Source organism: Rhamphochromis sp. 'chilingali' (assembly GCF_963969265.1).
Source record: "Rhamphochromis sp. 'chilingali' genome assembly, chromosome: 1".
Lineage (NCBI taxonomy): Eukaryota > Metazoa > Chordata > Actinopteri > Cichliformes > Cichlidae > Rhamphochromis > Rhamphochromis sp. 'chilingali'.
In genome coordinates, this window is record NC_137929.1 from 58,080,637 (window position 1) to 58,096,460 (window position 15,824).

Here is a 15,824-nt window from a genome sequence, read left to right on the forward strand (position 1 = left end):
AGGAGAAAGAGATGTTAGACTTTAACACAATCAGACAAACTCACTTCAGAGCCTGATTTTAATTTGACATCAGTTATTTACTTTGAATTCTAACCACTCAGCCTGAAAAGCTTGGGATATAGTTGTCAGCCCACCAGGTAGTCAGGATGCCCAACTTTATGAGCACGATAACTCAAGGAGGTCATGTAAGATTTCTTAATCCTATACCATAGGTTTAGTTAGTGAGGACGAATATCACATAGGCTTCGCATACTAATAGATTAGCTGCATCTATTGATAATCTCTGACAGTCTGGAATTTGGCAACTTTGACACAATGCATTCATGATTTATTTTGCAGGTTTTTCAGTTGTGCAGTATAATATGTAGCTATACTAGCAGCACTGTTTCAATCTTTGTCAAAATAACATTCAGAACTTTTTACCAGTTTACATTCAGTGAATTTCCAGAATGATAATAATCCTCCTGCTGGAACTGGATGGTGTCATGCCAGTGTGAAGGCAGGCTGGAAAGGTGGACCCAAGAGCGGGACTCACGGAGGCACAGGTGAACTTTTGAACTTTGAACTTTTCTTGTCCATCTTGATTGTAATTTTGCACTCCAGTATGAACACCCATCCCCCAACCCACCCTGGGGTTGGGGGATGAGGCACAGGTGAACTCAAAACCCTCGGCTTTATTCTGGGATTGCAGACTGAACAACGAACTAGTGATGTGTCCTGTGTGTCGAAGCTTTAAAGCCTGTGTTGGGTAATCTCGGGGGCGTTTTTCTGAAGCGTGTATCGACGCTTGCTTTCATTACGTATGCAGTGACATTCGAGGCCTCGCGGGCAGTCCGTACCACGTGACTGATTCAGGAACTGGTTTGCCGGTTTGCGCCAGATTCCAAATAAAATCGCAGCAAAACACAGCTGATTCCCCATCACATCATGTTGTGGAATTGGATTACGTACGTGCTACATAGTTACTTGAGCATTTCCTCTCTCGATGGAACCAGCAAGGAAAAAAATTTTTTTCCCCGGTCTGGCAACATTTCGATCTCATCTCTCCTAATAAGGTATACACACTGTAATAAATATCACAAATGATAAGCACCATAATATAAATAAACGACACCACAGATCCTATAATCGTATTTCTGTCTTTTGGTTTATTAAAAGGTGAAGTGTTTGCTGTGCTCTAAAGAACTTGGATACAGCAACAACACCTCATCTATGCTGAGGCATTGCAGAGCCCTGCATGAGAACAAGGAGACTAACCAAGGTGGACCAAGCTCAGGTGAGTTTTTTTAGGTTTTAAGGATACAGTCATTTGATACATTTATATTCCCCATGTCATTCACTTATATTTGGGTTGTAATTACTGATATCTGTAATTTCTTTTCTTTCTTTTTTTTTTATCAAGGGAGAGGAATGATGTGGATGAGGCCTTGGTCAACATGGTGATAGAGGATTCCCAGCCCTTCACTATTGTGGAGGACAGTGGGTTTAGGAAGCTTGTTAAAGCTTTGAACCCTAACTATGTTCTCCCCACAAGGCAGGTGTGTATCTTAAAATATGAAGCATGTTTCCATTTTGTCTTTATTTCCATATTAAGTACTGTACTTTCTTTTGTTTAGGCTTTAAAAGCTATGGTGGACCAAAGATACAAAGAGTCCAAACAAAAAGAAAAACTGACTGTGGCCAAGGTTTCTGCAGTTAGTTTGACATCTGATATGTGGACCTCCATTAACACAGAGGCTTACCTAGCCGTCACCTGCCATTTCATCGATTCTAACACTGCATTGCATTCTGTAGTGTTAGGTGTTCAGCACTTCCCTCAAGCACATACTGCTGTCAATTTGTCAAAAGTAACAGAAGTGCTCATGTCAGAGTGGGGCATTACAGACAAAGTTACATGATGGAGCAGCAAACATGGGTGCTTGTGCTAAGGAGCTTAGTTTGCGTCACAGTAATTGTGTGGCGAATCTTTTTGACCATTGAATCTAATGGTCAAAAAGCTCTTGATCAAGTAGCAGTATAACTGCTAATGTTTGTTCCATTATTTCATTGCTGCTCTAAGGTGCTGCTGTAGTAACACAGCTTGAATTAATCAGTTTGTGTTGGCTGTTTTCTTAGGAGAGGCTGACAGAGGTGCAGGAGGAAATGGGCCAACCTGCACTGAAGTTAATTCAAGAGTTGGATACACGTTGGAACAGCACATTCCAAATGCTTCAATGTGTTCATGAGCTCAGGGAACCTATTGGAGCATCGTTAGCTGGCCTGCACACTGATATTTGCCCACTATCCTCTGAACAGTATGAGCTTATGGTAAATGGCCTGTATTTGTATAGTGCTTTACTAGTCCCTAAGGATCCCAAAGCGCTTTACACATTCAGTCATTCACCCATTCACACACACATTTACACACTGGTGATGGCAGCTACATTGTAGCCACAGTCACCCTGGGGCGCACTGACAGAGGTGAGGCTGCCGGACACTGGCGCCACCGGGCCCTCTGACCACCACCAGTAGGCAACGGGTGAAGTGTTGAAGTGAAGCTTATGGCAGAATGTCTCAAAATACTCTCCCCATTTAATGATGCCACCACTGAGCTGTCAGAGGAAAAGCGAGTGTCTGGATCCAAAGTAATTCCACTTCAAACAATGTTACACCATGCACTAAATGAAGAGGAAATGGGAGTTGTCCTAACTCCAGAGAGCTCCACCATGGTTGAGTGTCTAAGGAGACAATTAAAGGAGAAGCTCTACACATTGCAGTCAATGAGCATCATGTCACTGGCAACATTGCTGGATCCAAGGTAAAAAAAAAAACAGGCTTCTTAAGCGCCAATAAAGCAATGGATGCCGAGAAGAGACTCATTTTTAAATGTGCTGCTATTTTCCGGCACTTGGCTCCCTCATCATCAAAAGCTTCTCGGCCTGTGACTCAATGTATATAAGCACATTTTGATTGTTATATTGTATTTAGTTACTTACATTCTGTTTGTTTTAGGCAGTGTTGGTCAAGTTACTTGAAAAAAGTAATCAGTGACTAATTACTGATTACTACCCCAAAAAAGTAATCCCGTTACTTTACTGATTACTTATTTTCAAAAGTAATTAATTACTTAGTTACTTTTTAAAAACACGATTTACAACCTGAAGAGGTGATAAAGCGATAGATCTTTCAGCCCAATTCTACTTTTTCTACATAATCCATCATACAAAATGTAATCAAATGGAAAAGTCTCTTTTTTTTAAGTTATTTTATTAGTTTTAATCTTTTAACTTTATGCATCAAGCAAAAATTAAATTATATGCAACATTCTCTGACTTGACTAAATTAGTTTAACATTTAAACCTATTTTCTGCACATTCCAGCACATAAAATAAAACATTTTTTGTGTTTACACTCACTCTTTCAAATAGATGCAAGTAAAACACAGCAGAAAATAAATAAAGTCAAAGACTCAGCGGTCCTGTTGCTCTATTTTCACCCTTAAAGCAGAACTGCGGTAGGCGGAGGTTTACCCTGGTCCAGGTGTGCCGCAGCGGTCTGTTGAAGAATCTGCGAGTTTCTCTGTGAGTTTCCCATTACGTCGTTACGCACTCGGTGCTTGCTTGGAAGTTTAGGGGTTTTAAGAAGTTTTCTCCCCACGCACAACGGACGCTAATGTTTTTGTCACTTTTTATGGAATCAAACTCAAAGTAAGGTCAGTACTTCCACGCTTTAAACGCTGCATGCTCATACACTCTCCCTCACTCGATATTTATAATTTTAATAAATGACAAATTAAAAAGGCATGAACATTTTTTTGTATCGAAAAAATATCGAACCGTGACACCAAAGTATTGAACCGAACTGTGAATTTTGTGTATCGTTGCACCCCTAATAGCAGCATACATAAGGTACCAACCCCCAAAAATGGCCCCTACACTGAGGCTACGTCCACACGTACACGGGTATTTTTGAAAACGTATTTTCCGTTTTCGTTTTAAAAAATAATCCCGTCCACACGTAAAGGCAGAAATGAAGGAAAACGCTGCTAGGAACATGCCAAAGCAACAGGTGGCGATATATTCCTAACCATGTAGAAATGTTGGCCAATCAGAAGTCTAGAAGCCTCGGTGGGAAAAAGTAACTGTATGTGTATATGTAAGCATTTAAACACTGAGAACACAGAGAGTACAATTAACAGTAACAGTATTGTAGACATTCATTTCACCGAAACAATAACGTGGCGCACAGTGTGTCGTCAAAAAATGCGCACACCTTTGACGCTGCGTTTTCCTTGTTCACACGTAAATGCAAAAACTGAGTTTTCAAAAATATCCACCCTGGCCGGAGTTTTTAAAAATCTCCGTTTTCAGTGACCAAAAACGCCGTTTACGTGTAGACGAAAGGTGCAAACGCATAGAAAAACCAGCTTTTTCAAAAATACCCGGATACGTGTGGACGTAGCCTGACAAACAGAGAGAATAAAAACAAAATAGAAAAATTTGCATTTCCTGCGAAAATGCAGTGTGGATGCTCTAAAGCTGAAGCTGTATGCAAAAACTAGCTGAAAAAGCTGAAAAGTTGCAGAAATTGTAAAAACTTTGCAGAAGCAAAGGAACTTTGCTAAAAAAGCAGAACTGCAATATCTTAGAGGAAACATAATACTTGGCTGAAATACAATAGCATAGCAGAACTTAGCAGAAATATTGTAACTTACCAGAAACATGATAACTTCTCAAAAATACAAGAATTTAGGAGAAATAGTATAAGATAACAGAAAGAATATATTTAGCCAAAAATACTTAAACATTACAGAAACACTATGATTTAGAAAAATAGTAAAACATAGCAGAAATACTGTGATTTACCAGAGACACTGTGATGAACTATGAATATTGTAATTTTAAATTAATACTATGTTTCAGCACAAATACTCTGGTTGAGCATTAATATTAATATCTTTAAAACAGAGGCAGCACAAATGAAAATTTTAGCAGCACAAACCAGCACAAACGTAGCACAGTTGATTGACACCAATTTTGTTTGATTCCATTAATATGGGGGGCCTGCTTGACCTTTGATGACCTATAGAAATTTCTATTAATATCTTTAAAATGATAGCAGCACAAACGAAAATTTTTGTGGCACAAACCAGCACAAACGTAGCACAAACGTTTGATACCAATGGCTAACACTGAGCAGTGCTGATTTTCTAACACTGGAATATTTCTAACATTTTGAGTTATTTTCCAGTGTTAGAAAATCAGCACTGCTCAGTGTTAGCCATTGTTAATCTTCAAAACTGACTAGATTACTTTTAAACATATAACACTGTCAAAAGTGTTAATTTAACACTCAGGTGTGGACCCATATAGACACTCTCTAGTGTTAATTTAACACTGGAGATTTTGCTGTGTGGAAGAGTGACATAAAAACTTTAGTGACACCTTTACACAGTGTTCAGGACACCAGGGTGCTGCAGGCATTACTGTGTGTAATATGCAGTATGATGTAGTGGAGTTGGAACTCTTTTCTAAAGCTTTGCTAATCTCAGCTACAATCACAGGTTTGCATAAGTACACAGTTATGACTGAGGCCTAATCAAATTTCCAAATAAACTGATCATAAAGTCTTCTGTCTCTGCTTCATCTCAGTAAGTGATGATGAGGGTCTAACATGAAGTCACAGCAGTGTTATCTGGACAAGATGTAGCTCATTTTTTACACATTTGTACAGTTTTAGGGACAACAGGGTGCTGCACTCATTACTTCTTCTTCAAGTGCGTGTGAGAAATAAATTCACCATAAACTGTTGAACTGCATGCCAGTGAAACAAAGACATTTTTACTGTGTGTGTGTCAGAGAAGAAGAATGTTTCTGTGCTTCTCTTTACATTTCCCGTAAATACTTTGACATCGCTGTGCGTGTGCATGCCTGCCTGTGTGTGTGTGTGAGACACTGACTCAGCTGTCAGCCACTTTTCTCCTGTACAGCTAGTGCACATCTATAAAGGAGTATCAAAAAAATAAACACAATTTTTGTCACTTACACTCTGTCATACAGATTTGGCTCCACCCCACAGTCATTTGACCCTCCAGTACTAACTCGGGAGAGCAGACCTGTTCAGTCTCTCTCATTGGTGTGCAGGACTGTGCCAGCTGTAGTTGATGGTTTTTCTTTGAGCAAGTCTTTAATGTTTCCTTTTCATCAACACTGGAGTTTTCTTGATGGTTTTCATTTGGTTTAGCAGCTTTGCCTGAAATCTTTTTTTATTGAAATCCGGTTTTAATTTTTTTTTAAAATCTGGTTCGACTCTTTTTTTTCACCTGAATGTTTGATTAGTTTCCATAAAAAGTTTAAAGGTACTTACTGGGATTTCTAAAGTATCCAGATTTTACTAATTATAGACAAAATTCATTTACAGTATAATTGATTGTTTTATTTATTTATTTATTTATTTATTTATTTATTTATTTATTTATTGAAATATAAGAAGCAGAACAGTGCAGGCAATCAAAACTAACACTCCTTCACAGAGAAAGGCGGAGGAGGGCTTTACTGGATATGACTGAACTGTTCAAAAAAGAAATGGACCAAGAACACAAGAAGCATGCTGTAGAAATCATGTCTGCTGTGGCTGCTCATAGGAACTCTGTAATGGTTCTCGCTCTCTTGTTTCTCCATATCAAACATCCAGTTTGTGTAGGAGGTAAACGAGACAGCTGTTTCCTCCTTTCTCTGCTTGAATTTGTGAACTGCAGGCAGAACTTTATTGAATTGGTTACTGGGATAAAGTCTGATTTAAGGTTATATTTATCACAGATATAAAGAACCATCTCAGAAATTTGTGCTCGGTATTTGATTTCTCATAAATAAAGATCAGCTGTGAGATAAAACTCATGGACATTTTTAAGACTTTAGTGCTGCAGCTTCTCTCTGAGCTCAGCCTATTTGTTCATCTCTCTGGAACTGGATGAAATTACACCTCAGGGTTCATGGATAATGCTACAAACATTTATTACATTTTTACAGAAAACTAAAAATATATCCTCATGAGAAAAATAACATACAAACATACAAACACTGATATACTTATTTATGATAAGATCTACAGAGAGAGCCAAGCATGCACACAACATAGCATTAATGAGCGTTAAGAAAAAAATAAGGTAATAAAATTTTAAAATTAACACTCTGATTTTCCTCGTAAGAAGAGCTCTTTCCATCACACCAGCCAAAATGTGGCTTACATTGACAAACCATGTGATGAAATACATATTTACATTTTATCATAATGATATTTTTATACTTTCTTCTTTGCATTTATTTAAAACCTATGACTTTTCAGTCAATAACATCTTTATTCAGAACCATTTAGATTTATTCAGTATGTTGGAATAAAATAATAAAATATAACTGAAGACAATTTAAAGTGAAGTGGAGCGTCTAATGTACCTTTGTGTAAGAGACACAGCAGCAGCTGTTTTTACCTTTAGTGACATCATCTTTTACACATTTGTACAGGTTTAGGGACGGCAGGTTGTTGCAGTGATTACTCTGTGTGCCTTCATCTTCAGGTGTTTGTGAGAAACAAACTCACCCATAAGGTGTTGAACTGTATGCCAGTGAAACAAAGACATTATTACTGCCTGTCAGAACCATGACTGTTTCTTTGTTCCTCTTTACATTTAAAAATACACACCCCATGTTCACAGTCGTCACATGTTTTCTTCTGTTAATCCATCTGAGACACACACCTTGAAATTTGTCATTGGAAGATTTAAAATCAGTGAATGAAGGCTTGAAACTTTCCATCTGACAGAAAGACAGTCGTAAACAATCTCTCTCTCTAAAGTTTTTTTTTAAAAGTAATAAAAGCCTGATAATACACACAACCATGCATGCCCATAACAATCACAGAACAGAGGGGAAGAAATGAATGGGAAAATAATTCATGCACACACTGACATTTGAATAAAGGATCACACATGTCACCCTTATAAGTGTGGATCTGTGGCTGATTCAAGGCAGTGAAAAGAAAACTTTTCTGATGTCAGTCAGACAGATTTCTGAGGATCTCCTGAGGAAACAGCTCACCTACAGAGGCTGTGATCCACTAGATTACAAGAATATTTAAATGTAGCTCAGTCTGGTTCATCGCTTGACCTCCACACTTGAAATCTGAAAAATTCTTATTAAATTAATGAGCTATAAATAGACTCTGTAAACATATGGGTCCAGCTTTATCTTCCTCTAATCCAGCCGAGTGACTTCTGTTCTGTGTTTTTAGGACATTTTTAAAGTCATAATTCAGCAGGTTTACTTTGATCACGTGATGATTTTACCATCTGTCTCAGAGTCAAACTAGAGAAAACGAAGAGAAAGGGCTAATAAACAAAAAGAGACATAGAAGAGAAAAGGCCACTAAAAAAAATAATCAATCAACCATCCATCTATTCGCTTCCGCTTATCCTTTTCAGGATCACGGGGGGTGATGGAGCCTAATGCAGCTGTCTTAGGATGAGAGGCAGGGTACACCCTGGAAAGGTCGCAAGTCTGTCACAAAAAACAAAGTAAATAAGTGAATAAATAAATACATGACAAAAACAATCTTATCTACATTTTTTATGTTCAGAATGTGCCTTCAGGCATTCTTTAGATTCTTGAATCATGAGTTTGACTTGAGTAAAAAAGGATTCTGCAGATACTTTCTGTTTGTGTTCTCTGTGGAAAAACAGCAGCTCTGACAGGAGGACATTTGTGGAGGTGAAAGTGAATAAGATCACTTTTTAATGGATATAATCATCACGTGTCCTACAGTGTCATGATCCTGGGCCATGTTGGCCCAGCAGTCTTAGTATTCATGTGTTTTTGTATTTTGTTCCTTATTTGATTTCCCCTTGTGACTTTTATCCCCTGTGTGCCCCTCTATGTATCTGTGAGCCCTCGTCTCCCCTCCTTGTGTTTCATTCCATGTTTCCCCAGCCCACTATGCCCGTGCTCTTTCTCTCCTCCTGTCTGCACCTCTGTGTACTTCCTGTTTTACTTTGACAGTCTCCCGTCAGTGTTGTTTACTCCTGCCCTGTCTCGTTACGATTATCTGTGTCAGCTGTGTTCCCCATGTGCTCCCACCTCCCTCGTTTACCCTCTGTGTATTTATGTCCACATCTGCCTCAGTTCAGTGTCGCGTTCTCCTTCATGACTGTGTGCCCCTCTGTGTGTTTCCTCGTAAGTCAGTTCCTTAGTACTTCCCAGTTTAGTTTCATGTTATTTTGTATCGCTGTTATCTTTTGTCAGCAATAAAGCTGTATTTTGAGTTCAGTCCTGTTTTCCCGTGATGTTTGCGTTTGGGTCCTATTTCCTGCCTGCCACACAGCCTGATCATGACATACAGACAAGATAACCGATGTAAAACTTTATTTGTGTCTCTTTTTATATCAGATTTGTTCATGTTTAAGGATAAGCTTGAGGGTAAAAGTGATCAAGTGTTTTTCACACCTCAGTGCTGCATAGGGTTGCCAACCGTCCCTTAAAATACGGAATCGTCCCATATTTCGAAACAAAAGCACACGTCCCGTATTGAGCTAATAAGGGACGCACTTTGTCCCGTAATACAGTGAGAATCAAAAGTAGTCTATAAATGTTTATGGAATTAACACTTTGTTTGAAAACATAATTCCCAGCCCCTCTCCTGCTTTGTGACCAATGAGCTGACAGCACACTTATGACAATTCGAGTATGACAATTCAGATTACCGCTCATCTCATTGGTCGAGGAAAGGTCGCTTGCGGAGAAAATACCGGAAGACAACAGATGACCACAACAAGAAGCATGGCCAACAGGGAAACAAACGCCGACACTGCGGTGCAAGTCTCGGACGACAGTACACCTAAAGCTGGGCAGACACTGTGCGATTTTTTTCAGTCACGTTATTCAGCTCCTGCTCAAACTGCACGATTGACTCGCAGGGGTTAGAAGTTGGTAGGTCACGATGTACTCTCACACTATACCGCCCGATGCTCTGATGCGACCTGAGTGCTCACACTGTGCCTCCATAACATGAAGGTTATAACAGACAATCTGTCGCTCTCTCTCTCTCTCCGTCTTACACTCACACAGACACGCCACCACCATCAACTTTGCTAAATTGCTAATGAAAAACATGATCAGGCAGCTGTGATTGAGCAGCAGTGTAAATCCAACTATTTTCACGGTTGTTGTGGTCGTGATAATTTTGTGAGGCCACATCGAAAAGGCTCGGATGAGCTTTCCAAAGTTCTACAAGTTGTGCCTCCATCGCTTGTGTCCAGATCACACGCTGCACAGCCGTGCTGCTCCGTCTTTTTCACCGATGTTTACGTGTTTGCGCATGAGCAGTGTGAGCGGCTGTGGTGACACCCTCACGAGCGATTGATGATCGGGAGCTGGTCGTGAGGTGTTAATCACTTCTCGTTACCCCACGTATACTACACGACGCACGATGAAGGCCAAAATCGGTCCGATCACTCAAAAATCGGCTCAAAATGGGCCAAAAATCGCACAGTGTGAGCCCAGCGTTAGAGCAGCAATGTTTGTTCCCCTCAGAGAAAGGGAAGAATGGGAAAAGGAAAACACCTGGCTGGAAAAAGTTAATATGGGCATGTGCAGTGAATATCAGCGCTATGTGGCCAGAAGTGTGATAATATAATTTATTTTGTGTAATAAACAACTGCAAGGATAGATGATTACAACAAATAGATCACTAATACATAAAAGTAATACATAGATGAATAATGATGATGAGTTAAGATGCGTAATCATGGGAACAAGCGGGTTTACAAACAGGAGCAGCTGATTAGCATTAGAAAAGCTGAAATAATACCTCAACTGAAGCCAATTGTACTAAATGCACTAAATGTGCACAGTTACAAGAATATTTTTCTTTCTATTGTTTTCTATTATTTTAAGTTAAGCAGGACAGAGTTCTTTTAAAGAAAGATTTACTTATATTCTCAAAAGTTAAGCATGACAGGCTTCTGTTTAAGAAAGAGACCTGTTTTACTGTGTTAATGTTGTCATTTTGAGCTAAAAATAAATGGCTAAATGATCATTTGTTTCCCATGTGTTCATATCACAAAGAATAGAATATGCATGTACTTAAATCAACTTCAAGTCAAATGGTTAAAAAAAATAATTTCACACACAAAAAAAGAGCTAGAAAATTCACCACACTGGGAAGGGTGAAGACAACTGGGTTGCCCGGCCCTGGCCACGAGGTGTCCCTTATTTATTTTTCAGGGAGTTGGCAACCCTAGTGCTGCAGTTTGTATCTGTGTGTTTTTCATCTGCTGTTGCCTGGAGCTCAATTCTGTTACTGCTGCTTTGTCTGGAACTGGATCGACAGGTTTCTAATGAGTTAATCTGTGTTCATGTGTCAGGATTGATGAATGGTTCCACATTCAAAGATTCCTCCTGTCAATCACTTCTGATTTGTTAAACACAATTAAAAATCAGAAACACGTAAGTAAATGTCCAACCTGTTTGTCAGAGGATCCTCACAAGGTTTAACTCTGAGCTCCAGAGTAATGTCAAAGTACTGCGCTTAAAATGAGATTGTAACTTTAACAGAGTCATGCTAGGCTAACAGGCTTGTTGCTAGCAGGTAATGTGAGCTTCAAGTAGAGTAGCGATGCTAATGAAGCACAAATGGTATTTGTGACAGTTAGTTTATCAATGTATGAGTCCTTTAAGTTTGTAATTTGTTTTTGAAATGTGTTAAGGTAACAGGAGATATAAATGCCATAACCAATGTATACGTTCACTACTGAGCTCTATATGACCGGTAGTTACATAATTGCTTGACGTGAGTTACAGTAGATTGTATTTGGTGATGCAAGTGATACGTTTGTGTAACCTGAATAGAGACTGCTTTATTATGGTTAACGTGAACAAATCTTCAGATACTGTTACAAGGGTCACTTTGTAGTTAAAGTACAACTGAAGAATGTTCTTCAGTTGTACAACAATGGACACATTGCACTTTGTTGATGCTACTAATAAAACTTGGGCTGTTCTTTTTTTGTATGTGTTCCTTTTGCGTAGACATACCGCAAATCAATTTTCCATTCTTGACTAATGTTACCATTGGACATGAGATTTTACTTTTATATATATTTTTATTTATATATTTTATATATATTATATTTTATATATATTTATTTTACTTTTATGTGTTGTCATGTAATGATACACTAAGTGTTAGAGTGAATTGTTAAATGTTTGTCATTTTTATGCTTACCATCTCTACATTGTTTAACTCTGTGATGAAAGGATTCTTCTGTCCTTCCCCCCCACCCAGATTCTCGAGGTTCTGGGTGGGGGGCTGTAGTGTTTTATTACAGACACAGCCTTGTGAAAGTCTGTTTGATGTAAGCTTCCTGCCCAGCAGGAGGTCACACACACACAGACACACTCACGTGCATACAGAAGTTCACACATATACATACAATGCCTTGTCTTAGAACCATGTGGGCGTTGCTTTGCTGTGATGTGTTTTGTGTGAACTGTTTCTCAATAAAAGGCAGCGAGAGGAGGCCGGATTTGGGGTCATTGTGTGGTAGACACCGACGAGGCCTCCCTTGCAAGTGAATCGATCGATCGCTGACTGTCTTGTTTTCTTTGACGGGAATAAGTCTCGAAACCAGCGGGGCTTGTGGAAACACACACCCAACACTAAGGTTATTCATGCATTTCTTGAGAATGTATTGACATCTGCCATGCCATTGCTAGTGGGTTTATTTTTCCACCTTGAGGAATCACCAGCCAAAACAGTTTATTTATTATAATTATTTATTAAATCATTGGATGACCAAAAAAATTAATATGTACATAGATCCTCCTTTTGTTCAGGAAGCCGCAATCAGCTGTGGCCACTTTCCCAAAAGAAAGTAACCTTTTCTAGCATTCCACGGAGTTTAACATGACAATGTGCACGTATTAAACTGGTTAAAACTGGTGGGGAGAAGCTGCTTGTTTTGCAGGAACTGAACTAAGAGGTGGCCGTGACCGATATTAGGCGCCAGTTATTGCGTCACATTCTTTTATACAATATCTACAATAATACAAAAACCCAACAATCATATGACCCCCTATGAGCAAGCACTTTGGCGACAGTGGGAAGGAAAAACTCCCTTTTAACAGGAAGAAACCTCCGGCAGAACCAGGCTCAGGGAGGGGCGGCCATCTGCTGCAACCAGTTGGGGTGAGAGAAGGAAGACAGGATAAAGACATGCTGTGGAAGAGAGACAGAGGTTAATAACAGATATGATTCAATGCAGAGAGGTCTGTTAATACATACTGAGTGAGAAAGGTGACTGGAAAGGAAAAAATCATTGCATCATGGGAATCCCCGGCAACCTACACCTATTGCAGCATAACTAAGGGAGGATTAAGGGTCACCTGGTCCAGCCCTAACTATGTGATTTAGCAAAAAGCAAGCAAGCAAGCAACCGCAATTTGTTAGTCGATACTGTAATTACTGTAGTTACTTTTAATAAAATCAGGACTTGAGAAGAGTTTGACATTCAGCAATTCATGTACATCTTCTCTGTGTTTGTGATGCTTGGAGAGTCACTTGGATGTTTCTTATTTGAAAAATGATTAGTGTCCCACAGACAACCATCTCAACTAAAAACACACTGAACCTTCCAGGCCAAACCCGCCTGACTGTTTAATCAGATGTTGTCTGCATTTCATCGCTGATCCCTCATGGAGTGACACAGAGTCTTGCTCTGCACGCCACGGAGTTGGAGTTTGGCACACTGGAGGAGGAGCTCTTTCACCATCCACTCTTTTGAGTGAGAGCACGTCGTACACCCTTGTTGTCTTTCTCAACATAATTGCAGAAATCTTTCAACCCTTTGGGTTATTGTGATTCTGGAATCTTCTTGTGATGGCCAGCATGAATCCAAGTAGGATGACTTTTGACCTTAATGGCTGTCTGGGTTGTCAGCTGTACTTGGAATGGTCTCTGCCTTGACCTGGTTCTCTGAAGATCTCTGATCAGCACCCAGGCTCAGTCTGGAGTTTCCACCTTCGGAGGATTTCTGGCTTTGGCTACTGCACCTGCATTTTTTTAGTAGAAGGGAAAACTTCTACTCAGTTTCAGAACATGTCAACAATCAAAGAAATATTTTTATCTTTACATTGTGTGAGCTCAATTAAGTTTATTTATAGACTACCAAAAGCCTTATTTGGGCATAGACGATTGTTAGTTAAACATTTTTTATAAATATATTTATGTATATATTGATGGGGTTTTTTTTAAAGTAATAAAAGCCTGATAATACACACAACCATGCATGCACATAACAATCACAGAACAGAGGGCAAGAAAAAATGGGAACAGAATTCATGCCATACACACTTAAATAAAGGACCATACATATCATACATTTAAGTGTGGATCTGTGGATGATTCAAGGCAGTGAAAAGAAAATGATTAAAAAACAAAGAAAACTTTTCTGATGTCACTCAGACAGATTTCTGAGGATCTCCTGAGGAAACAGCTCACCCACAGAGGCTGTGATCCACTAAAATATACATGAATATTTAAATGTGACTGAGTCCACTGCTTGGTCTCCACACTAGAAATCTTTAATCTTCTTATTAAATTAATGAGCTAAAAATGGATTCTGTAAACATAAGGTCCAGCTTTAGCTTCCTGAAAAAGTAGATAAGTAAATAATAAATAAATAAATGTCTGAATAAAAACAAGCTTATCTACATTTTTAACATTCAGAATCTGCCTTCAGGCAGTGAGACGTTGTTTATGAATTTTCTCGTCCATCTTTAAGAATCTTCTTCTGATGGACTTTATGAAGAAATACCAACAGTCACTTTGGTCTTGTGATACTTACAAAATAACTGTGAAATTATAACTTGAAATTCTTATTTATTTCTTGGTCAAGCAGCAACTGTGACTTTAGGCTTGTCTTCTTAAAATTATAAAAAGATTCAAGAGAAATTGAAGAAACTACTGGGGTTACTGAGGCGCCCCCGTGCTAGCAGTGCCCAAGTCTTGTTTTTTTCCCTTTTCATACCACTTGTACTTATTTCAGGGCTCAAACCATGTGATGAAATACCTGCTTAGATTATCACACCATTTTTATACTTCCTTGTTTTTATATTATGTGAGTCTAAAGTTCTCCTAATTACATCTTTATTTAGATCCACTTGTATATACTCATTCTGTTATTGTTTATTTATATTGTAACTGCTTTTGGAATAAAGGACAAATATAATTTAAGATATTTAAGCTGAAGTAGCTGTTGTAATCCCCATTTTCTGAGTGGGCTTTTAAGATGTTATTTTATACACGTGTGTTTAGCACTATCATCTCACAGTCAGCAGGTTTTGGGGTTTGAATCTACGGAGCCTTTCACTGTGGAGTTGTAGCATGTAGCATCCAAGACTTAACCCTTCGGCTGCTAATTTTGGGTTGCTGATGTTTGCTTTAAGACAATTTTTGATATTACTCATGTTACTATTAACAATAGCAGGCCAATGTAGAAGTCAATTAAAGTTTATAGAGGAAAAATACAGGGAGTGCAGAATTATTAGGCAAGTTGTATTTTTGAGGAATAATTTTATTATTGAACAACAACCATGTTCTCAATGAACCCAAAAAACTCATTAATATCAAAGCTGAATGTTTTTGGAAGTCGTTTTTAGTTTTAGCTATTTTAGGGGGATATCTGTGTGTGCAGGTGACTATTACTGTGCATAATTATTAGGCAACTTAACAAAAAAACAAATATATACCCATTTCAATTATTTATTTTTACCAGTGAAACCAATATAACATCTCCA

General features: G+C 38.7%; 1 long non-coding RNA gene across 1 annotated transcript; it reads left to right on the forward strand.

Moving 5' to 3' along the window:
* The first annotated feature begins 8 nt into the window (after positions 1–8).
* LOC308402881 lies at positions 9–2,301 on the forward strand. Its single transcript, XR_013972822.1, has 3 exons — positions 9–1,276; positions 1,403–1,538; positions 2,116–2,301. It is a non-coding gene; the product is annotated as an uncharacterized lncRNA (long non-coding RNA).
* The last annotated feature ends 13,523 nt before the right edge of the window (positions 2,302–15,824 follow it).